General features: G+C 49.6%; 1 long non-coding RNA gene across 1 annotated transcript in view; it reads right to left on the reverse strand.

Moving 5' to 3' along the window:
- Positions 1–1,993: 1,993 nt before the first annotated feature.
- Positions 1,994–14,742, reverse strand: part of LOC146386052 (uncharacterized) — a 16,875-nt gene continuing 4,126 nt past the window's right edge. Inside the window, exons 3-4 of the long non-coding RNA XR_014800543.1 lie at positions 3,610–3,713; positions 1,994–3,430 (exon numbers count right to left, since the gene is read on the reverse strand). This is a non-coding gene — a long non-coding RNA (uncharacterized LOC146386052). The remainder of the gene's footprint in view (positions 3,431–3,609; positions 3,714–14,742) is intronic.

Genomic DNA, 14,742 nt, shown 5'->3' on the forward strand with positions numbered 1-14,742 from the left:
TGCTCCAGTTTCCCCAACCTCATTTTGGTGCCACCTTGTACCTTTCAAACATACTCAGACTAGAACCTCTGTCCAAGGAGCTTTTAACCTTTACTTTATTGCTGCAGCTATCAGTGTCTTCCAGTCGGGTGATTCTCTGCTCTTCTTTCTTCGACCTCAGGGGTTAGACCACCCTTCAGTCGTTGCACAGATCAGGGGATTATTCTGCCCCGATTTTCAAACAACGATCTGTGTATTCTGGGGTCACAGCCGTGTCCCCCTTTTTACCAAGAGCCTCTCGAACCTCGTTGGTCTGGTGTTCCTGGTTTTTTGCCAACCCCTTCATGGTTATTGCTGTGTTCATGGGATCCATCCTTTTGAGGTGACTAACTAGAGCCCAAACTGCATGACCCTTGGCCCCAGTTGCTGTCTCAGCAGTCTCCACGTCTATCTCTGCTGCGAAGGATCCTCATATCTCCGTGACCTCGTCTGGTGTCTGTTCCTTTCTCTGTAAGACAGAAAACCAAAACACCTCTCTGCCTAGCCTTAATAATCTAATGTTGTTATTCATTGTTCCTCTAGTCATTCAAAATTGGTTTAGAATATTCAGAATGTTCAGGACTCTCTGGCCCAGGGACTTATTCTAATCATAATCTATGTGTGTGTAAGCGTGTTTGCATTTAGCCCTCTGCACTCAAAGTTAATACCTGCAATATATCAGTCCAGACCATCATGCCGAACGAAGCTTATGACCTTCTAAAGACTGAGTGCCAACTCATTATGAGCACATTTGCAATGCGTATATGAAAATAAAAATAACCACTTATTTTAGTAAAAGAAATCAAAAACAAATTAACCATTTTTACTTCTAACCTTTGCCACCTTTTTACAAAAATCATGTGTTTCTTTCAGCCTTCCGTCCTACGATTTCCTCTCCAGTGCGATACTCAGCTTCTCATGAACACAGGCATTTTATCCTCTAAACGCTATTCAGTTTATTTCAATCATTAATGCTTAAACATGAAAATCATGCTTTAAACTTCTCACTGGTTCTCTAAAAAAGTCTGGGAACTTTTGGGTCATTACAAGCTTAAGTTTTACCATACCTAAATTATTAAACACACAAATAAAGTCATAGAATATTCATAAAACCATTGTTTGATGTTAAAACTCATCTTCCCCCTTTTTGACACACTCCCATGTGTCAATTCACCTGGAGCTAGAAATTAAAAGAAAAGGTTAGTGACATCATATCTCAGAAAGTATCAGAAATTCTCCTCTCGAGTATCGTTGCCCCAGTCTTGTCATCCTGTGTTAGGAAATGAAATCAGTGTAGTTATTATGTTAAATCTGTTAAACTCCTGGCTCCGCCCAGAGCCTGCATCTGCACAATTGCCTAGAAACAAAACCTGTATTAATATGAACTTCACATTTGAAACGTCGTTTTTTTTTTCCCCACTGTTTTTCCCTCACTGACCACAGCAGGGTAATCTATGTCTTGATTCAGCCATGAATCCAGCTCACCTGATTCATCCCTGAGCCCAACCGTCACTGGCATCTGATAGTGCTGCACTGCATGTTTTTCCCTTGATGTCACTATTTTCAATGTTTAACCCTTGTGCTCCCCTTCGGGGCAGCCCCAGACCCCGGGGGTCCCAAAGTACCCCACCCTCAGTAGAGACAGGTGAATGAAAATGAAAAAAAAACAGAATGATCATTTGGGGTCGAAGAGTGCCCCAAAGCGATTCTAATGGGTTCGTCAGGGGATCGGGAAAGAAAACGTAGCACTTGGGGGCCACGCACAGAAGCTGCTGCGGCAGCGTGGGGGTCATTGATACCCCAGTACATAAAAATGAAGCATAATCACAATAATGATAATAATGATAATAATAATAATAATAATAATAATAACAATAATAATAATAATAATAAGAAGAAGAAGAAGAAGAAGAAGAAAAAGAAAAAGAAGAATACAACACACAGACGCTTCTGAGTTTTATTTTATTTTATTTGAAATTACACTCACGATACAACTGAGGCAATCTGGAAGGCCATACCTTTTAGGGTATGCGCAATAGGGAGGGTGCGTTTTTAAAATGCCCCCCCTCCCCCCCGGGGCTGTATTTTTGATTACAATATCAACAAACTGTCCGTGTTTCAGGTGCTCGGTGCTGTACAGCGCCCTCGGTGGCTGTGAATACATGATCAGGAGACGTTGAATGGAAGGAATGAAACGCGGCGTGAGGAGTCTTTTCCTGATGCTGTAATAATGTTCAGCGTAAAAGTCATCCTCCAAGTGTCACAGCGGGATGGAACGGACACACGCGCAGGCTCTGAGTTGGGAAACACAAGAATCTTTATTACAGCACACCAGGTGATCTATTTACAGAGGTGAGGGGGAAGCCGGGCTCCGGGGGTGCACACACAAAGGGAAAAGACGCTGAAAGTCCAGACGCACTCCGTCCACTCCTCACGCTCCTCTCCACACTCCACAGAAAACACGATGACGTACTCCACTCCTCGCACACTCAATCACTCAGGAAACACAGGGGTTGGTCCAGGGAATGCGGGTCGGCAACAGTCCAGCGACGAGAAACACAGAGCTGCCGTCTTATAAAGGAGCTGGAACACTCTCGTAACGAGCCACAGGTGCGTGATGGCGACCAGGTGCGTGGACCAAGGGCAGAAGCCCACAGGTGAGCTCCGCCCTGGCAGAGGGAGGAGGGAAAGAGAGGAAGGGAGAGAGCAGGAACAAAATGAAAAACATATGTAGCCATACTGAGCCGACCGGGTAGGCACAGGGACCCTGACACCAAGACTCGCAGACACTCGTGTTGTCTCTGGCTGGGGTGATTGGTCTTGCACCCGTTGCATGCTTCGGTGCGGTACTCGTTGATCACTAGGTCGAGTAGGTGATACACCTACGCAGTTTTCACGGTATCGACGAGTAAAGAAGACGCCCAACCGTCAAGCTCGGCGTCTTTAACTGAGAATATCCAAGGGCTCCAACGAGCCCCATGAGAACACAAGATGTAAAGTACGCTCCTGTGCCAAATAATCCCAGGGAAGCGAGGCGGAAGAATTTACACCGCTCCTTCAATTCGATCCTCTCCTCTTCTTCCCTTTTTCTTTATTCTTCCTCCTTTCTCCTCTTCAGCCTTTCTCCTGCGAGAGTCTTCTGGGCCGCCTTATACATCTCGTTGGTGTAGTGGTTTCCTCCATTGAAATCCACCATTTCATCCAAAAGACAGCCCCAGAGTGTCGATCACAGCGATATTTCTACCGTCTTCGCCCTCTGCCTCTTTTCTCAGTCAGCCGTCGGTGACAGACTCGGGCGAAACGTCTTCTTTGAAAGCGTTCGCATCCCCCAGGATGGTGTTTCCGGATGCACTCTTTCCCGATCCTGTTTTACCGACCAGAAGGAGTCTCAGTTCTTCACGGGTCGCAGAGCCTGCGGGGTTGGGGAAATGATAGTAACATTTGAATCATTCTAGAAAAAAAAAAAAACATAAAACACTACGTTACACTAGGCTTTTCTTTTGTTATCTTTGTATTGATGTTGACAGCAAGCAGTTTGTCCACATAAAGCGAGTAGCACAAGCAGCACACAACCCTAGGATTGCACTTTACCTTTGTATCGATGTTGACAGCGAGCAGTTTGCCCACATAACGCCAGTAGCACAAGCAGCACACATCCCTGGATCCGGCTTTTGGTCGCCAACATTTTCAGTAAGCTAAGAAAAGAAGAAAGAAAAAAGAGGTGAAATTAAGGCACATTCAAGGAAAGTATTTCAGATCAGATTAGCAAGTTAAACCACACTGAAAATACACGTTGAATAAACCATGGCCCCAAACTGGTCGGTTGTCCCATGTGTTTCCCCCGTAGCTGCTCCGGGCGCACACACAATGAGCCCTGGTTTCGCGACGCAAGCGTAGCAACAACCTCCTTCTACTCCTCACTGCCTCCTGTATATGTGTGTGTGTGTGTGTGTGTGTGTGTGTAGGAGGTACTGGGTTCCTCACAGACGGTGGTGTTCGCGAAACCCACCCTCCCCAAAGCTAAGGGCTCGCCAGCGAGGCGCGTGAGAGTGAGGAAAATGTTTTAAAAAAGGGAAAGGAGGATGAGGAGACACTGAGAGTCCGAGGTCTAAACGGAAGGCTGTGTTCAGGTAACCCGCCCTCCGCAGACCTAAGCGTACGCTAGCGAGGCTCTTGAGAACGATGTAGAGGGAGCAAGGATGAGGAGGAGGCAAGGAGTGTCTGAAGTCCAAACGGAGGGTGGTGTTCATATAATAGGCAGGCCAAGCAGCTGCTCTTTCACTAGCGAGGCGCATGACAACGGTAGAGAAGGAGCAAAGAGGATGAGGAGCAACGGAGAGCCCGAGGTCCAACTGGAGGGTGGTGTTTGCGTAATAGGTAGGCCAAACAACTTCTCTTTCACTAGCGAGGAACTTGAGAATGATGGAGAGGGAGCAAGGAGTACGAGAAGCAACGCAGAGCCCGAGGTCCAACTGGAGGGCGATGTTCGCATAATAGGAAGGCCAAACAGCTTCTCTTTCACTACCGTGGCGCATGACAACGGTAGAGAAGGCGCAAGGAGGACAAGGAGCAATGGAGAGCCCGAGGTCCTCACCGAAGGGGGTGTTCGCGAAACCGGCCCTCCGGAGACCTACGTGTACGCTAGCGAGGAGCATGAGAACGATGTAAAGGGAGCATAGATGAGGAGGAGGCAAGGAGTGTCTGAAGTCCAAACAGAGAGTGGTGTTCGCGTAATAGGCAGGCCAAGCAGCTGCACTTTCACTAGCGAGGCGCAGGAGAACGATGGAGAAGGAGCAAGGAGGACGAGGAGCAACGGAGAGCTCGATGTCCTCACCGACGGCGGTTTTCGCAAAACCCACCCTCTGCAAACCTAAGCGTACTCTAGCGAGGAGCGTGACAAGGATGTAGAGGGAGCAAGGAGGACGAGGAGGCTCGGAGAGCCTGAGGTCCAACTGGAGGGCGGTGTTCGCGTAATAGGCAGGCCAAGCAGCTGCTCTTTCACTAGCGAGGCGCGGGAGAACGATGGAGAGGAGCAAGGAGGACAAGGAGCAACGGAGAGCTCGATGTCCTCACCGACGGCGTTTTTCGCAAAACCCACCCTCTGCAAACCTAAGCGTACTCTAGCGAGGAGCGTGACAAGGATGTAGAGGGAGCAAGGAGGACGAGGAGGCTCGGAGAGCCTGAGGTCCAACTGGAGGGCGGTGTTCGCGTAATAGGCAGGCCAAGCAGCTGCTCTTTCACTAGCGAGGCGCAGGTGAACGATGGAGAAGGAGCAAGGAAGAGGAGGAGCAACGGAGAGCCTGTGGTCCTCACTTAGGCCGGTTTACGCATAACCCAAGACCCATCCGGCAAAGCGCTCACCTGCGAGGAGCAGGAGAACGGAGCAGAAGGAGGTCGCAGGACGGGGAGGCAGGAAGTGTCCGAAGTCCTCACTTAGGCCGGTTTACGCGAACACTGCCGAGAAGGAGACGACGATGATGATGATGATGAGGTGAAGTTGAGAGTTGTTTGCTCCGGCGGTTCGGGGTCCCTCCAGACCCCAGTGTTTGCCATCGTAACTTACGAATGTGCATTGGGGTTGCGAAATACCCCATCGTGGGTACACTTTGACCCCTTAGTAATCGCGGAGCAGAGAGCACCCCCGGTCCTCGCGAAGGCCGGTTTACGCGTAACCCGGGGCCCACCTGGCTAAGTGCTCCCCTGCGAGGAGCAGGAGAAAGGAACAGAAGGAGGTAGGAGGACTAGAAGAGAGGGGGAGTCCGAGGTCCTCACGGAGGCCTGTTTTCGCGTAACCTGGGGCCCATCCGGCTAAGCGCTCGCCTGCGGGGAGCAGGAGAACGGAGCAGAACGAAGAAGGAGGACGCTGAGGCAGGGAGAGTCCGAGGTCCTCACAGAGGCCCGTTTACGCGAACACTGCCGAAAAGGAGACGATGATGATGTGAAGTTGAGAGTTGTTTCCTCCGACGTTTCGGGGTCCCTCCAGACCCCAGTGTTTGCCATCGTAACTTACGAATGTGCATTGGGGTTGCGAAATACCCCATCGCGATTCCTAAGGAGTCACACAGTACCCACAGAACACAGAGCGCCCGAGGTCCCGAGTTAGGCCTGTTTACGCGTAACTCTGGGCCCATCTGGCAAAGCGCTCACCTGCAAGGCGCAGGAGAACGGAGCAGAAGGAGGAAAGAGAACAGGGAGTCAGAGAGAGTCCGAGGTCCTCGCTTAGGCCGGTTTATGCGTAACCCGGGGCTGATCCGGCAAGGTGCTCGCCTTCGAGGAGCAGGAGAACGGAGCAGAAGGAGGAAGGAGGACTAGGAGGCAGGGAGAGTCCGAGGTCCTCACTTAGGCCGGTTTACGTGTAACCTGGGCCCGTCCGGCTAAGCCCGCCGCTGCGAGGAGCAGGAGAACCGAGGAGCAGGAGGTAGGAGGACAAGGATGCAGGGGGCATCCGAGGTCCTCATAGAGGCCAGTTTACGCGAACACTGCTCTCTGCAAAGCTAAGCGTCCGACAGCGAGGCACAGGAGAACCGAGGAGAAGGAGGGAGGACTAGGAGGCAGGTAGTGTCCGAGGTCCTCACTTAGGCCGGTTTACGCGAACACTGCCAAGAAGGAGACGATGATGATGATGATGATCTGAAGTTGAGAGTTGTTTCCTCCGACGTTTCGGGGTCCCTCCAGACCCCAGTGTTTGTCATCGTAACTTACGAATGTGCATTGGGGTTGCGAAATACCCCATCGCCATTACTAAGGGGTCACAGTGTACCCACGGAGTAGAGAGCACCCCATTCCTCGCGAAGGCCGGTTTCCGCGTAACTTGGGGCCCACCCGGCTAAGCGCTTGCCTGCGAGGAGCAGGAGAATGGAGCAGAAGGAGGTAGGAAGGCGGCAGGGAGAGTCTGAGGCCCTCAAGGAGGGCGGTTTACGCGAACTCTGCCCTCTGTAAAGCCAAGCGTCCAACAGCGAGGCCCAGGAGAACTGAGGAGAGGGCCGGTTTACGTGAAGACTACCCTCTGTAAAGCTGAGCGTTTGCAAGCGCAGGGTAGAAGGACCAAGGAGAAGGAGGAAGGAGACGATGATGATGATGATGATTATGTGAAGTTGAGAGATGTTTGCTCCGGTGGTTCAGGGTCCCTCGAGACCCCAGTATTTGCCATCGTAACTTACGAATGTGGTGCGGGGTGGCGAAATACCCCATCATGATCACTAAGGGGTCACAGAGTACCCACGGAGCACGGAGCGCCCACGGTCCCCACTTGGGCCGGTTTACACGTAACCCGGGGCCCATCCGGCTAAGCGCTCGCCTGCGGGGAGCAGGAGAACGGGGGAGAAGGAGGAAGGAGGTCGAGGAGGAACGGAGAGTCCGAGGTCCTCACTGAGGCCGGTGTACGGGAACACTCTCGAGAAGGAGACGATGATGATGATGATGTGAAGTTGAGAGTTGTTGCCGTGGCGCTTTGGGGTCCCTCCAGACCCCAAGGTTTGCCATCATAACTTGCGCGATCGATGGAGGGTTACAACCAATTAGGTGCCTTTGTCCGACGCTGTGACGAGACCCGCTATAGCCGGGGGTCCGCCTGACCCCCATCTTCCCCCACCGCGAACCGGCGCCCTGTTTCGCAACAAGACCTGGGTCCGCGCTGCCGGGGTCTGCGTGACCCCCCCCTTCTTTTTTTTTTTTTTTGGTCCAGGGCGCACAAGGGTTAAGGAGTGAATAGTGAACTTCTTTTAATGGTGTATTTAATTAATTTTATTTAATAACTTGTGACCTTTGAGTCCCTTCCTTGCAAGAATTATGGCCAATGACGGAAATGTATGTATTACATTTAAGATTGGAAAACAATGTCAATGCCACAAATGTGAGTTGTCATATACATCTGTGAGTTAATCTGCACAACCGTGTGCACATGTGCTCTGTGCATGTACACACACAAAGAATTGACCTTCGTTCCTTAAATTTGTAGCATTGCCTCTGTGCTGACTGATGGTGCTCAGTGGCTTTTGCTTCTTGCTTTTAAATCAGATGTCACTCTCAACATAAACACAAGCTACAGCAGCCAAGCAGTCTTAGCTGAGGAAACAAAGATACATTTCCTCATTTAATGTAAAATATTGTGGTGATGTTATGTTATATTAGGCAGGCAGCTGCCCAAATAACACTGTGACAATCAAAAGTATATCTATTTTGAACGCCTCAGCTGGAAAAAATTCAAAATGGTTTATAAAGTTGGCCACAGGTCTGTATGTAAATGGGAGTTAAAACATTGCTTCATATTTGGATATGTATGATGTTAGTGTTTCTAAAATACTAAAAAATGTGTTTATTAACAAAGTAAACTAAAAATAGACATTATTAAATTTTATACTTTTAACTACTGAATTGAACATAATATGAAATAATGTGTTTCCACTGTGGGAATGATGGATCCAATGACAAATAACTTTCAGATTAGTAAAGCTATATTTTTAATTTTTCTAGTTTTCCATTTCTATTTAGATGATTTATATTTAGATTTAGATTTAAAATGAACAGGATCATAACAAAATAACACCACTGCAAGTGTAACAAAAATATGTTGAAATCAAATGGTATGTTATTTGAAATCAATATGAAACAATGACACATGCATTTTATCCTATTTTTTTTATTTATTTAATTTTTCCCAATTGTCCAAATTAGTCTGTGATTTGCCTTATTGTCCAACAAATCATATTTATATAAAAATATATGTGACTCTCAAATATGATTTAAATGGATCATTCCTCACTTGATGACGAATTATCCATTTAAATATTTGCAGAGTCCTAAACTTGATGCCAGTGAACTTATCAGCGGTTGGTTTTAAAAAAAAAAAAAAGCCCAAAAAATCCCCTATGAGCAAGCACTTGGCGACGGTGGGGAGGAAAAACTCCCTTTTAACGGGGAGAAACCTCCGACAGAACCAGGCTCAGGAAGGGGTGGCCATCTGTCGCTGCCGAGTGGGCTTAAAATGTTCACTGTCCATCCTCCTTCTGACAGGAACTTCCTACAGACCAGGTATGAAGGATGCCTGAGTGGACATACAAAACTCACAAGTTCCTGGCTCGCACGGCTCCTATGCAGAGGGTTAGTCGAAGAAGGAGGGGCATCGCGAGGGGCGTCGGGGGACGGGGGACTGTGCCTCATTGCCCTCCCCTTCTCCAAGAAACCCGTCTTCAACCGAGTCGAGAGAGGCGGGAACTTGTGAGGTGTGCATGTCCTGGTGAGCCTCCACCTTTTATAGGTGGGTGCAGCCTCGACTGTAAAGAGACAGACCAGACCAGCTGCACCACACAGACACTTCAAACCTCATCTGAGGAAAAAAAACATATACATACATACATATACACACACACACATATATATATATATATATATATGTCTTACTATTAAAAAAATTAATAAAGTTAGGGTTCCTTTACAATGTCAGAAGGAGGGAGGCACTAAGGCACCGCCTTCCGCCCCTCGACGCCCTCGCGGTGCCCCCTCCTTCTGACAGGAACTTCCTACAGACCAGGTATGAAGGATGCCTGAGTGGACATACAAAACTCACAAGTTCCTGGCTCTCACGGCTCCTATGCAGAGGGTTAGTCGAAGAAGGAGGGGCATCGCGAGGGGCGTCGGGGGACTGTGCCTCACTGCCCTCCCCTTCTCAAAGAAACCCGTCTTCAACCGAGTCGAGAGAGCCGGGAACTTGTGAGGTGTGCATGTCCTGGTGAGCCTCCACCTTTTATAGGTGGGTGCAGCCTCGACTGTACAGAGACAGACCAGACCAGCTGCACCACACAGACACTTCAAACCTCATCTGAGGACAAAAAACATATACATACATACATATATATATATCTTACTATTAAAAAAATTAATAAAGTTAGGGTTCCTTTACAATGTCAGAAGCAGGGAGGCACTAAGGCACCGCCTTCCGCCCCTCGACGCCCTCGCGGTGCCCCCTCCTTCTGACAGGAACTTCCTACAGACCAGGTATGAAGGATGCCTGAGTGGACATACAAAACTCACAAGTTCCTGGCTCTCACGGCTCCTATGCAGAGGGTTAGTCGAAGAAGGAGGGGCATCGCGAGGGGCGTCGGGGGACGGGGAACTGTGCCTCACTGCCCTCCCCTTCTCCAAGAAACCCGTCTTCAACCGAGTCGAGAGAGCCGGGAACTTGTGAGGTGTGCATGTCCTGGTGAGCCTCCACCTTTTATAGGTGGGTGCAGCCTCGACTGTACAGAGACAGACCAGACCAGCTGCACCACACAGACACTTCAAACCTCATCTGAGGACAAAAAACATATACATACATACATATATATATATCTTACTATTAAAAAAATTAATAAAGTTAGGGTTCCTTTACAATGTCAGAAGGAGGGAGGCACTAAGGCACCGCCTTCTGCCCCTCGACGCCCTCGCGGTGCCCCCTCCTTCTGACAGGAACTTCCTACAGACCAGGTATGAAGGATGCCTGAGTGGACATACAAAACTCACAAGTTCCTGGCTCTCACGGCTCCTATGCAGAGGGGTAGTCGAAGAAGGAGGGGCATCGCGAGGGGCGTCGGGGGACTGTGCCTCACTGCCCTCCCCTTCTCAAAGAAACCCGTCTTCAACCGAGTCGAGAGAGCCGGGAACTTGTGAGGTGTGCATGTCCTGGTGAGCCTCCACCTTTTATAGGTGGGTGCAGCCTCGACTGTACAGAGACAGACCAGACCAGCTGCACCACACAGACACTTCAAACCTCATCTGAGGACAAAAAACATATACATACATACATATACACACACACATATATATATATATATATATATGTCTTACTATTAAAAAAATTAATAAAGTTAGGGTTCCTTTACAATGTCAGAAGGAGGGAGGCACTAAGGCACCGCCTTCCGCCCCTCGACGCCGTCGCGGTGCCCCCTCCTTCTGACAGGAACTTCCTACAGACCAGGTATGAAGGATGCCTGAGTGGACATACAAAACTCACAAGTTCCTGGCTCTCACGGCTCCTATGCAGAGGGTTAGTCGAAGAAGGAGGGGCATCGCGAGGGGCGTCGGGGGACGGGGGGACTGTGCCTCACTGCCCTCCCCTTCTCCAAGAAACCCGTCTTCAACCGAGTCGAGAGAGCCGGGAACTTGTGAGGTGTGCATGTCCTGGTGAGCCTCCACCTTTTATAGGTGGGTGCAGCCTCGACTGTACAGAGACAGACCAGACCAGCTGCACCACACAGACACTTCAAACCTCATCTGAGGACAAAAAACATATACATACATACATATACACACACACATATATATATATATATGTCTTACTATTAAAAAAATTAATAAAGTTAGGGTTCCTTTACAATGTCAGAAGGAGGGAGGCACTAAGGCACCGCCTTCCGCCCCTCGACGCCCTCGCGGTGCCCCCTCCTTCTGACAGGAACTTCCTACAGACCAGGTATGAAAGATGCCTGAGTGGACATACAAAACTCACAAGTTCCTGGCTCTCACGGCTCCTATGCAGAGGGTTAGTCGAAGAAGGAGGGGCATCGCGAGGGGCGTCGGGGGACGGGGGACTGTGCCTCACTGCCCTCCCCTTCTCCAAGAAACCCGTCTTCAACCGAGTCGAGAGAGCCGGGAACTTGTGAGGTGTGCATGTCCTGGTGAGCCTCCACCTTTTATAGGTGGGTGCAGCCTCGACTGTACAGAGACAGACCAGACCAGCTGCACCACACAGACACTTCAAACCTCATCTGAGGACAAAAAACATATACATACATACATATATATATATCTTACTATTAAAAAAATTAATAAAGTTAGGGTTCCTTTACAATGTCAGAAGGAGGGAGGCACTAAGGCACTGCCTTCCGCCCCTCGACGCCCTCGCGGTGCCCCCTCCTTCTGACAGGAACTTCCTACAGACCAGGTATGAAAGATGCCTGAGTGGACATACAAAACTCACAAGTTCCTGGCTCTCACGGCTCCTATGCAGAGGGTTAGTCGAAGAAGGAGGGGCATCGCGAGGGGCGTCGGGGGACGGGGGACTGTGCCTCACTGCCCTCCCCTTCTCCAAGAAACCCGTCTTCAACCGAGTCGAGAGAGCCGGGAACTTGTGAGGTGTGCATGTCCTGGTGAGCCTCCACCTTTTATAGGTGGGTGCAGCCTCGACTGTACAGAGACAGACCAGACCAGCTGCACCACACAGACACTTCAAACCTCATCTGAGGACAAAAAACATATACATACATACATATACACACACACATATATATATATATATATATATATGTCTTACTATTAAAAAAATTAATAAAGTTAGGGTTCCTTTACAATGTCAGAAGGAGGGAGGCACTAAGGCACCGCCTTCCGCCCCTCGACGCCCTCGCGGTGCCCCCTCCTTCTGACAGGAACTTCCTACAGACCAGGTATGAAGGATGCCTGAGTGGACATACAAAACTCACAAGTTCCTGGCTCTCACGGCTCCTATGCAGAGGGTTAGTCGAAGAAGGAGGGGCATTGCGAGGGGCGTCGGGGGACTGTGCCTCACTGCCCTCCCCTTCTCCAAGAAACCCGTCTTCAACCGAGTCGAGAGAGCCGGGAACTTGTGAGGTGTGCATGTCCTGGTGAGCCTCCACCTTTTATAGGTGGGTGCAGCCTCGACTGTACAGAGACAGACCAGACCAGCTGCACCACACAGACACTTCAAACCTCATCTGAGGACAAAAAACATATACATACATACATATATATATATCTTACTATTAAAAAAATTAATAAAGTTAGGGTTCCTTTACAATGTCAGAAGGAGGGAGGCACTAAGGCACTGCCTTCCGCCCCTCGACGCCCTCGCGGTGCCCCCTCCTTCTGACAGGAACTTCCTACAGACCAGGTATGAAGGATGCCTGAGTGGACATACAAAACTCACAAGTTCCTGGCTCTCACGGCTCCTATGCAGAGGGTTAGTCGAAGAAGGAGGGGCATCGCGAGGGGCGTCGGGGGACTGTGCCTCATTGCCCTCCCCTTCTCCAAGAAACCCGTCTTCAACCGAGTCGAGAGAGCCGGGAACTTGTGAGGTGTGCATGTCCTGGTGAGCCTCCACCTTTTATAGGTGGGTGCAGCCTCGACTGTACAGAGACAGACCAGACCAGCTGCACCACACAGACACTTCAAACCTCATCTGAGGACAAAAAACATATACATACATACATATATATATATCTTACTATTAAAAAAATTAATAAAGTTAGGGTTCCTTTACAATGTCAGAAGGAGGGAGGCACTAAGGCACTGCCTTCCGCCCCTCGACGCCCTCGCGGTGCCCCCTCCTTCTGACAGGAACTTCCTACAGACCAGGTATGAAGGATGCCTGAGTGGACATACAAAACTCACAAGTTCCTGGCTCTCACGGCTCCTATGCAGAGGGTTAGTCGAAGAAGGAGGGGCATCGCGAGGGGCGTCGGGGGACTGTGCCTCATTGCCCTCCCCTTCTCCAAGAAACCCGTCTTCAACCGAGTCGAGAGAGCCGGGAACTTGTGAGGTGTGCATGTCCTGGTGAGCCTCCACCTTTTATAGGTGGGTGCAGCCTCGACTGTACAGAGACAGACCAGACCAGCTGCACCACACAGACACTTCAAACCTCATCTGAGGACAAAAAACATATACATACATACATATACACACACACATATATATATATATATATATATATGTCTTACTATTAAAAAAAATAATAAAGTTAGGGTTCCTTTACAATGTCAGAAGGAGGGAGGCACTAAGGCACCGCCTTCCGCCCCTCGACGCCCTCGCGGTGCCCCCTCCTTCTGACAGGAACTTCCTACAGACCAGGTATGAATGATGCCTGAGTGGACATACAAAACTCACAAGTTCCTGGCTCTCACGGCTCCTATGCAGAGGGTTAGTCGAAGAAGGAGGGGCATCGCGAGGGGCGTCGGGGGACGGGGGACTGTGCCTCACTGCCCTCCCCTTCTCCAAGAAACCCGTCTTCAACCGAGTCGAGAGAGCCGGGAACTTGTGAGGTGTGCATGTCCTGGTGAGCCTCCACCTTTTATAGGTGGGTGCAGCCTCGACTGTACAGAGACAGACCAGACCAGCTGCACCACACAGACACTTCAAACCTCATCTGAGGACAAAAAACATATACATACATACATATACACACACACATATATATATATATATATATATATGTCTTACTATTAAAAAAATTAATAAAGTTAGGGTTCCTTTACAATGTCAGAAGGAGGGAGGCACTAAGGCACCGCCTTCCGCCCCTCGACGCCCTCGCGGTGCCCCCTCCTTCTGACAGGAACTTCCTACAGACCAGGTATGAAGGATGCCTGAGTGGACATACAAAACTCACAAGTTCCTGGCTCTCACGGCTCCTATGCAGAGGGTTAGTCGAAGAAGGAGGGGCATTGCGAGGGGCGTCGGGGGACTGTGCCTCACTGCCCTCCCCTTCTCCAAGAAACCCGTCTTCAACCGAGTCGAGAGAGCCGGGAACTTGTGAGGTGTGCATGTCCTGGTGAGCCTCCACCTTTTATAGGTGGGTGCAGCCTCGACTGTACAGAGACAGACCAGACCAGCTGCACCACACAGACACTTCAAACCTCATCTGAGGACAAAAAACATATACATACATACATATATATATATCTTACTATTAAAAAAATTAATAAAGTTAGGGTTCCTTTACAATGTCAGAAGGAGGGAGGC

The sequence above is a fragment of the Perissodus microlepis genome, chromosome 6 (assembly GCF_051167445.1).
Source record: "Perissodus microlepis isolate ML-2025 ecotype Zambia chromosome 6, ASM5116744v1, whole genome shotgun sequence".
Classification (NCBI taxonomy): Eukaryota; Metazoa; Chordata; class Actinopteri; order Cichliformes; family Cichlidae; genus Perissodus; species Perissodus microlepis.